General features: G+C 52.2%; 1 pseudogene; it reads left to right on the forward strand.

The window, feature by feature from the left end:
- Nucleotides 1–1,621: 1,621 nt before the first annotated feature.
- On the forward strand, nucleotides 1,622–2,565 carry LOC119895654 (annotated as a pseudogene).
- The last annotated feature ends 7,823 nt before the right edge of the window (nucleotides 2,566–10,388 follow it).

Consider the following 10,388-nt stretch of genomic DNA (forward strand, 5'->3'; position numbering starts at 1 on the left):
CAACTGAACGGAGGACGAGGGTGAGTGTACCTGGGAGGGAAACAGACAGGGTTAGAGATAACGGAGACAAAGTACAGGGAAAATGTGAGAAAACAAGAAACACGAGAGCCTGAACACGAAGGTGGCACCGGGTATGGAGCAACGACAATCAAGCGAGGATGGTGTGGAGAACCGGGGTTGAAATACAGGCAGGGATGAGGTGATTACTGGCAGGTGTGGCAGGCTGACGAGGTGCAGGTGCGGGTCGTTGGCTGGGCTCAGGAGCAGAGGGAGAGAGAGAGCACACAGGGCAGAAAACAGGGGGAGGCAGGCAGGGAACAGAAAACCAAGGAAAAGCAGAATAACTGATAAAAAGGAGAAAAAAACCAGGACACTCACTGTCAGCCGGGCTGCCACCACAACACCGGGCAAACAACCCCCCCAACAAATGAGCCCAGCATGGTGTGCTATATAAATAATGAATGAAAATTACCTGAACATTTTAATCTGTGTATGATTTTTAATATACTGCTCGCCGAATTAACTAATAACAGTTCATGTTTGCTGCGTACAATTGGATGTACTGACGACTATGACTGAATTAATTTGATACTGAAGAAAACTGGAGGGTTCTCAGGCAACTTCTGGGGTGTTCCTGTTCCTGTCCCAGTTGCTAGTAAGTTACTGAATGTTGAGCCTCCATTTTTTTTAATACTAAAAACACACTTATGTTGATGTTCAAGCTCATCTTAATTACATTTAATCACATTAAATCAGGCACCGCCATCACCCAAGTGTATTGCTACATGTTTATCAAGTGTAACACACAAAGCCACGCAAATCGGACACATTAAATATAAAAAATAATCTTGTTTGTTTGTTTGTTTTCAGTTTCTGTATTGGTTTTAAAACGGAAAAACCTAAAAGTAACTTATTTCTTTGGTTTTTCCGATTCAGTTTTGAAACAAAATAATCCAAGAACGAACCATTCACAGATTTTTGCAATTGCTAGATAGTTAAACTTTAACATGGATAATTTAGACTGGTCAAAATGACGGGTGAGAAATTTTGGTGGAATGGAGGGTGAACAGGTTGACTTAAACTCTTTCTTGTCTCGTAGCTAAAAGTTTTCATTTTGTAGCTTGTTAACAGTTGCAATGACCAGCATAATAATCTACTTTAACATGACACATAGTCTGATGCAATGATAATAGATCCCCCAAAGATAAAATCAAGTCTATAAAGAACTGCAACAGAGGATATATTCATTAGAGCTGGAGGATATTTCCAGCAATGAGCAGGAAGACACAAGACAGAGAAGCCAAGAGACTGAAACAAGAAACAATCAAAGTAGGTATTACTGATCTACTGTTTCCTCACAACGGATGTAATTTAGTTTCACGAGTTATCAATTGTCATTAATTGTCATTATCATTATTGCCATATAACTCAACGTTTCAGGATGAACTGCCTGAATTTAAATGTCTATCTGTCTATCCACAACACATACACAGTGCACATTAAGGGAAAACTTTCTGCTGTGGTTAGTTGGACATTAGTACTGTGATTTAACATGATCTCTGATACCTAGATTGCCACGGTATTACTTGTGACATTTACAGCATTGTTTTGTTCTTTCAGGTTGATGGAAAACTACACTTACAACAGCTTCACACTCCACCTGGAGGGTTAAATGTCTCAAAGGAGTCCATTTACCCTGTGTTTATTTTAATCTTTTTATCCTACTTGTTTATAATTGTTGCAAATGTGGGCATTGTAGTTGTGGTTGTCATGGAAAAAAGCCTTCACCAGCCCATGTATCTCCTTTTTGGGAACCTGTCAGTCAACGATCTACTTGGAAACACTATCGTTGTGCCCCGTTTGCTTGTAGACTTGTTGAGGCCTCCCTCTGAACGCATCATCAGTTATTAAGAGTGTGTGGTCCAAGCTTTCACAACACACATGTCTAGTACCGCTGTTCACACTGCACTCATGATTATGGCCTTTGACAGATATGTGGCCATCTGCTATCCCCTGCACTATGCTGCCATAATGACCAACAAGATGCTGATCAAGCTGACAGTTTCTGCCTGGGGAGTGGCCTTTGTTCTGGTCGGGATTCTTCTCGGTCTGACCATACGGCTGAACCGATGCAGGACTCTGATCGAAAGCTCTTACTGTGACAATGCTGCAATGTTTAAACTCTCCTGTGAGAATGTTTCTATTAATAACATCTATGGCCTCACTTTCACTGTGGTCCTGTTCACAGGTTCAATAGGCAGCATTGTTCTCACCTACACCAAGATTACAGTAGTCTGTCTGACCAGTAAGAACAAGTCTTTGAACAGTAAAGCCTTGAAGACCTGCAGCACTCACCTGGTTGTGTATCTGATCATGCTGATCAGTGGGTTTATTATGATTATTCTGCATCGTTTCCCCCAGTACTCAGACTACAGAAAACTCTCTGCCATTCTGTTTGTTATTGTCCCTAGCATCCTCAACCCCATTATTTATGGCATGCAGTCCAAAGAGATCCGAACATTTTTGTCTAAGTTGTTTGAGTCCAAGAAGATTTTGCCGTCATAATAAAATGATTTTGAAGGTATATCTGTATTTTTATGAAGACAAATTGTAACGGTGGGAGACAGAACGGACCCAAACGCAACACTGAGGGTAGAAAATGAGGTTTATTGAGGAGGTTAGAGGCGAGGGCAGGAGGAAGGAGGGGGAGAGGCAGACGAGGACACGGGGAACCGAGAAGCTGAAGGGACGGAGGGCACCTAGGCTGAGGCTTTTGGGAGGCTGGCAAACGGATAGGAGAGGGCGCGGAGACTGGGGTCCAGGCAGGTGTGAGAGGAGAAGCCGGAGGGCGTCGTGGAGGCGGCGAGAGGAGGAGGCAGGCGAGCGAGCCCGGCTGGCCGAGCTGGGAGGCGGAGGTGAGTGAACCTGGCGGGGAGAAACAGAGAGACAGGGTTAGTAGGCAAAGAGGACATGAAGCAAAAGGAATTTTAGAAAAAAAGCCAGAACGAAGCGGCGACACCAGGTCAAGAGCTGCGACGATCGAGCGAGGATGGAGTGGAAAGCCGGGTTAGATATACTGGCTGTGATGAGGCTGATGGCTGGCAGGTGCGGCGGCTGGGGATGGAGGTAAACGAGGTGCAGGTGTGGGTAGCCAGCCGGGCTCCGGAGCAGGGAGGGAGAGAACACATACACAGAGAGAGAGAGAGAGAGGGCACAGGAGAAACCAGAATGTGAGGGAAAGGAGAAACAGGCCACTCACCGACAGCCGGGCTGCCACCGCGACAGGGGCCCCCCCCTCAACGGACGCCTCCAGGCGGACCCCCCGGTTTGTCTGGGTGAGCTCGGTAGAAGTCGGACAGGAGGGAAGGATCTAGGATCTGACTGGCAGGGATCCAGGAGCGCTCTTCTGGGCCGTAGCCGGCCCAGTCCACCAAGTACCGGTAGCCTCGGCCTCTACGTCGCACATCCGGGAGGTGGCGCACAGTGTAAGCGGGGTGTCTGTCGACCATCCGGGGAGGGGGAGGCGCTGCCACTGGCACAGAGAGGGAGCTGGTGGAGACAGGCTTGATCCGCGAGACGTGGAAGACCGGGTGGACTTTCAGGTGAGGGGGAAGTGTCAGGCGCACTGCGGAGGGGTTGATGACGGCCTCGATGGGATAGGGGCCGATGAACCGGGGGGCGAGTTTCCTGGAAGTTTGCAGGGGGAGGTCTCTGGAGAAAAGCATCACCTGATGTCCTGGCCGGTAGGCGGGGGCTGGAGTGCGATGCCGGTCCGCCAACCGGCGATTGCGGACCGCGGTGCGCTGTAGGGCGGCCGTGGCCTCCCTCCAGATGCGGCGGCAACGGCGGAAGTGGGCCCGTACTGAGGGGACCGCTACTTCTGCTTCCTGGGACGGGAACAGGGGGGGTTGGTAGCCCAGTGAACTCATGAAGGGGGACATTCCAGTGGCAGCGCAAACCTGGGAGTTGTGGGCGTATTCGATCCAGGGGATCTGAGAGCTCCATGAGGCCGGGTTTCTGTACGCCACACACCTGAGTGCCGCCCCCAGGTCTTGGTTGACCCGCTCGGCCTGTCCATTGGTCTGGGGGTGGTAACCTGAAGAGAGGCTGGCGGTGGCGCCAAAGGCGCGGCAGAAGGCTCTCCAGACCTGAGACATGAACTGAGGCCCCCGGTCGGAGACGATGTCTTGAGGGATGCCATGTAGACGGAAGACGTGGTTGATGAGGAGGCGGGCGGTTTCCAAGGAAGACGGGAGTTTAGGTAGGGGGACAAAGTGGGCGGATTTGAAGAAACGGTCGACGATGGTGAGGATGACCGTGTTCCCGTTGGACCTGGGGAGTCCGGTGACGAAGTCTAAGGCGATGTGGGACCAGGGGCGACCGGGGACCGGGAGGGGGCGGAGCAGACCGGCGGGTGGCTGATGGGAGGATTTGGCACGGGGGCACACCTCACAGGCGGCCACAAAGGACCGACAGTCCTTATCCATGGAGGGCCACCAGAATCGCTGGCGAAGTAGGAAGAGGGTACGGGCCATCCCGGGGTGGCAACTGAATCTGGAGGCGTGCGCCCACTGGAGAACCTGGGAGCAGACACTCGACGGGACGTAGAGGCGATTAGGAGGCTCGAGGCCAGGACCGGGTTCAGTGGACTGGGCGCGGCGAACAGCGGATTCAACCTCCCAAACTATAGAGGCGATGAGGCAGGTGCGGGGCAGAATGGTGTCCGGGGGGTTCGGGGGAGTGTCCGGGGAATGGAGTGGGGAGAGAGCATCAGGCTTGGTATTTCGGGATCCAGGACGGTAGGAGAGGGAGAAGTTGAATCTATCGAAAAATAGGGCCCACCGGGCTTGACGGGAGTTCAGTCTTTTAGCGGTTTGGATGTAGGAGAGATTCTTGTGATCGGTCAGGACCAGGAAAGGGAGTTCAGCCCCCTCAAGCCAGTGCCTCCATTCCTCTAAGGCCAGCTTAACGGCCAGCAGTTCTCGGTCCCCCACGGTGTAATTTCGTTCGGTGGGGGTAAGACGGCGGGAGAAGAAGGCGCAAGGGTGCAGTTTGTTATCTTTGGGGGAGCACTGGGAGAGGCGGGCACTGACGCCCACGTCCGAGGCGTCCACCTCGACCACGAACTGAAGGGAGGGGTCAGGGTTGGTGAGGACGGGGGCGGAGATGAACAGGGACTTGAGGTGGGAGAAGGCTGCAGCGGCCTCTGGAGACCAGACAAAAGGGACAGAGGTGGAATTGAGGCGGGTTAGGGGGGCGGCGACGGTGCTGAAATTGCGGATAAAAGCGGCGGTAAAAGTTTGCGAAACCGAGGAAGCGTTGCAGTTGCTTTACGGAGGTGGGAGTGGGCCAGTCAGCGACCGCCTGGATCTTGGATAACAAAACCGAGGAACTGGACGGAGGGTGTGTGAAACTCACATTTTTCTGCTTTAACAAAAAGCCTGTTCTCCAGAAGCCGCTGCAGGACCAGACGAACGTGTTCTGTGTGTTGGGCAGGGTCACGGGAGAAGATCAGGATATCGTCAAGATAAACGAAAACAAAGCGGTGGAGAAAGTCACGAAGAACGTCATTTACCAGGGCTTGGAAAACCGCGTGGGCGTTGGTAAGGCCAAAGGGCATGACTAGGTACTCATAGTGCCCGAGGGGGGTGTTAAACGCGGTTTTCCATTCATCCCCCTCCCGGATCCGCACTAGATGATAGGCATTTCTTAAATCCAGTTTAGTAAAAATGGCGGACCGGGAGAGGGATTCAAAGGCCGAATCCATGAGCGGGAGGGGATATTTGTTCTTAATAGTAATGGCATTGAGCCCCCGGTAATCGATACAAGGGCGGAGGGTCTTGTCCTTCTTGGCTACAAAAAAAAAGAAGAAGCCCGCTCCTAAGGGGGAGGATGAAGGGCGAATGATGCCAGCGGCTAAGGAATCCTTAATGTACTGCTCCATAGACTCCCTCTCCGGTCGCGACAGATTGTACAGATGACTGGACGGGAGGGGAGCGTCCGGGAGGAGGTCTATGGAGCAGTCGTATGGGCGGTGGGGGGGTAACGACAGGGCTAGGTCTTTACTAAAAACCGGAGCCAGATCATGGTAGACATCGGGGACTCCGGACAGGTCGGGAGGGAGTGGAGGATAGACAGGAGAGACCGAATTACCGGGGGCCCGGGCAGACAGGAGGCACGAGGAATGGCAAGAAGTACTCCAGTTCCTGATCTTCCCCCGCGACCAGTCGATATTGGGATTATGGGAGGATAACCAGGGGAGACCAAGAACCAGAGGGGCGGCAGGGGAAGAGATCAGGTGGAGGGCGAGGGACTCGTGGTGATTGCCGGAAGTGAGAAGTGATGGAGGCTCCCCGAGGAGTGCGGTGGGTGACGGTGGCAAGAGGCTGGCCGTTTAGATCCGTGGCGTGAAGGGGGGTATCTAAGGGGACCTGGGGAATCTTAAGCCGGCGAGCTATTTGGCAATCCAGGAAGTTCTCGTCCGCGCCCGAGTCAATCAGGGCCCTGAGAGGATGGGTGACGTTCCCCCAGGTGATGGAGGCATCGAGGAGGACGCGGGGGTTGGGAGAGGGGACCCTGCTCGCCAGTAGTCCCAACCCTACTGGTGAGCAGGTGCTTTTGGGCGAACAGGGCAGGTGGACAAGAAGTGACCGGGCTTACCGCAGTAGAAGCACTCCCCGGCGAGACGGCGGCGTTCGCGTTCCTCCGGGGAGAGGTGAGTACGGCCTAGCTGCATGGGCTCGGGAGACGGTGGGGCAGAGAGTGTGGGAGGAGCAGGGAGCACAGACGGGACGGCCGAACGGAGCGCGGGGGGCGGCAGGACAGAGGCCCGAGACGGTGTGAGGCTGGAGCGGGAGGAGGAGGAAGCGTGAGCGACACATTCCCTCTCTCTCTCCCGCAGGCGGTTGTCGAGGTCAGTGGCTACCTCGACCAGAGCATCGAGACCCTCCGGGGCGTCCCTAACGGCCAGCAGGTCTTTAATCCGGTTATTGAGGCCGTCCAGGAACACGCACCGGAGAGCCTCACTGTTCCAACCCGAGTTGGCCGCCAGAATATGGAAATCCACCGAGTACTCCGCCACGCTCCGATCACCCTGGCGGAGGGAGAGGAGGCGACCAGGCGTCTCTCTCCCTCGCACCGGATGATCGAAGACTCTCCGCATCTCCTCAACAAAGGAGGAGTAGGAGGAGAGAACGTGGGGGCTGGCCCTCACTGACGGCTGCGTACCAGGCCAAAGCCCGGTCGCGGAGTAACCCAGCGACGTAACAGATCTTAGCCTCGTCGGATTGGAAAGACTGGTTGCCTCTTAAACACCAGGGCGCACTGAACCAAAAAGCCGTCACACGCACCCAGAACGCCGGAGAACTTATCAGGCTGGGAAACGGGTGACTCGCGGGGAGAGAACGCGCCTACTGGGGCGCTTGGGACAAAATCGGCAGAGAGCGAACGAGAAGGAGACTGAGAGGGGGACAGAGGGCGAGTGGAGCAGGGGTCGGGGAGCCGCGCACTGAGACGCCGTACCTCCTCGCCCAGGGAGCAGAGCGCATCGGACACTGACTGGAGCCGGGCCGCATGCTGATCGAGGACTGGCAACGGTGGGAGGCAACGGCGGAGGCAACGGCGCGGATGACTTACTTCCAACGGAGTGGGGTCGGTCGGGGGGGGGGGAGCGTGCTGGGTCCATAGTGGCTCGATCGTTCTGTAACGGTGGGAGACAGAACGGACCCAAACGCAACACTGAGGGTAGAAAATGAGGTTTATTGAGGAGGTTAGAGCCGAGGGCGGGAGGAAGGAGGGGGAGAGGCAGACGAGGACACGGGGAACCGAGAAGCTGAAGGGACGGAGGGCACCTAGGCTGAGGCTTTTGGGAGGCTGGCAAACGGATAGGAGAGGGCGCGGAGACTGGGGTCCAGGCAGGTGTGAGAGGAGAAGCCGGAGGGCGTCGTGGAGGCGGCGAGAGGAGGAGGCAGGCGAGCGAGCCTGGCTGGCCGAGCTGGGAGGCGGAGGTGAGTGAACCTGGCGGGGAGAAACAGAGAGACAGGGTTAGTAGGCAAAGAGGACGTGAAGCAAAAGGAATTTTAGAAAAAAAGCCAGAACGAAGCGGCGACACCAGGTCAAGAGCTGCGACGATCGAGCGAGGATGGAGTGGAAAGCCGGGTTAGATATACTGGCTGTGATGAGGCTGATGGCTGGCAGGTGCGGCGGCTGGGGATGGAGGTAAACGAGGTGCAGGTGTGGGTAGCCAGCCGGGCTCCGGAGCAGGGAGGGAGAGAACACATACACAGAGAGAGAGAGAGAGGGCACAAGAGAAACCAGAATGTGAAGGAAAGGAGAAACAGGCCACTCACCGACAGCCGGGCTGCCACCGCGACACAAATAACATTAAATGTGAACCAAGAGGAGCCTACTGTATTCCTTGGTCTTGTGTTCAAATGCACTTTAGCTCATGTGATTTTTTCTCTAAAGGAGATATACATATTGGTTTTGTTTAGCCATCTCACAGTTGTGCTTTACAACAACAACTCATGGGAGTCCATCTTCTACAATCAACTGTGTAATGTGAGGAGGGAATGAGACACTTTGGTAGTGGTACACATGGGAGTTTCTGTAACACCCCCCCAACAGACTTCTGGACATCAGGTGTAAAGAGAGGAGACTGAGTACAGGGAGCTGGTCGATTGTTTGTGTCGTGGTGAGGGAATAACCACCTCATCTTAAATGTGGCCAAGATGAAGGAGATAGTTGTGGACTTTAGGAGTAATTTGAACAACATTCACATCTGGAGAGAAGAGATGGAGGTTGTGGAGCTAGAGATGTCTGGATGTTCACCTTGACGAAAGACTGGACTGAAAGTGTAACACTAAGGCTGTCTGCAGGAAGGGACAGAGCAGACTCTACTTCTGGAGAAATCTTAGGTCATTTATGAGTCTGTGGTGGCCAATGCTATCCTGTTTGCTGTTGCATGCTGGGGAAGAAGGTTGAGGTTGGTAACTGACGCTAAAAGACTCAACAAACTGAGCCAGTGAGGTTGTGGGGGTGGAGCTGGATTCTCTTTCGGTGGTGTCAGAGAGGAGGATGCTGGCCAAGCTACATGTCATGTTGGACAATGTCTCCAACCCACTCCACATCGTGATGCTTAAACACAGGACCCCACAAAATGCATCACAAAGTCCCACAAGAAGTCATTCCTGCCTGTGGCCATCAAACTCTACAGCCCTTAGTTAGTTATTAAACTGGACATTATCCGTTTTTGTGCAATATTCTCTGCTGCAATTCTGCTACTATTTATTCACTATTACTGTTCACCATAACAATTCTTTAATAATGTAAATATTGTAAATATCCACACATTATTTATATTTTATATCTATACTCTTTATCTGGCAATTTTCAATTATTATTTATATTCCTTTATGCCTTGATGTGCAACTGTGACACAAGAATTTCCCCTTGGGAATCAGTAAAGTATTTCTGATTCTGATTAATGTGTGCAGCAAGGTGTTGCACATGGTTTATCAGACTGTTGTTGCATGTACAATTTCCTTTGCAGCTAAGCAGCTGAATGAGCCATTGCAGCCACCAGCTGAATGATCAGGCAGGGAGAGGAGACTTATTTCTTCTAAAATGTAGCTGCCTGGTATTACACAGATCATGGACATCTGTTTTAGGGGGGCTCAAGCTACCCTAACATGGTCCTAAGTCCCCCCAAATAATAATAAGAAAAATAATTATTAGATTTAGATATTTTTTACATTGTAGACTCAACAAAGAGAAGTAAGAATATTGATAAATGCTATAAAGTAATACAATTGTAATTTGGATGCATTGGCATAAAATAAACATTCTGGTAGGTTCCTCTGCTTCACAATTTAAATCCCCACTGTGGTTGGACACTAGGCTTTTGTTGTGGCCAGCCTAAGCCCTTTTGTTGTGGCCAGCCTAAGCCCCTATAATTGTGGCCAGCCTAAGGCAAAACTGTGCAATCCCCATGCTGTCTGATCAGCATCTTGATATGCCACACCTGTGAGGTGGATGGATTATCTCAGCAAAGGAGAAGTGCTCACTGACACAGATTTTGACAGATATGTGAACAATATTTGAGAGAAGGAGAGAGGAGAGGGACAAGAAAGTCTACGAGAAAGGGGAGAAGTCGAGTTAGTAACATGCAATAATGGGATGAGGTTGCATACAGAGGGAGAGAAAGTAGAGGAGAGAGTAGCTCAGTGCATCATGGGAAATCCCCCGACAGTCTAGGCCTATAGCAGCATAACTAAGGGATGGTTCAGGACTCACCTGAGCCAGCCCTAACTATAAGCTTTATCAAAGAGGAAAGTCTTAAGCCTACTCTTAAATGTGGAGATGGTGTCTGCCTCCTGAACCCAAACTGG

This window comes from Micropterus salmoides, unplaced genomic scaffold, assembly GCF_014851395.1.
Source record: "Micropterus salmoides isolate LMB-PRFRI ecotype aquatic unplaced genomic scaffold, ASM1485139v1 Ms_hic_scaffold_9, whole genome shotgun sequence".
Lineage (NCBI taxonomy): Eukaryota > Metazoa > Chordata > Actinopteri > Centrarchiformes > Centrarchidae > Micropterus > Micropterus salmoides.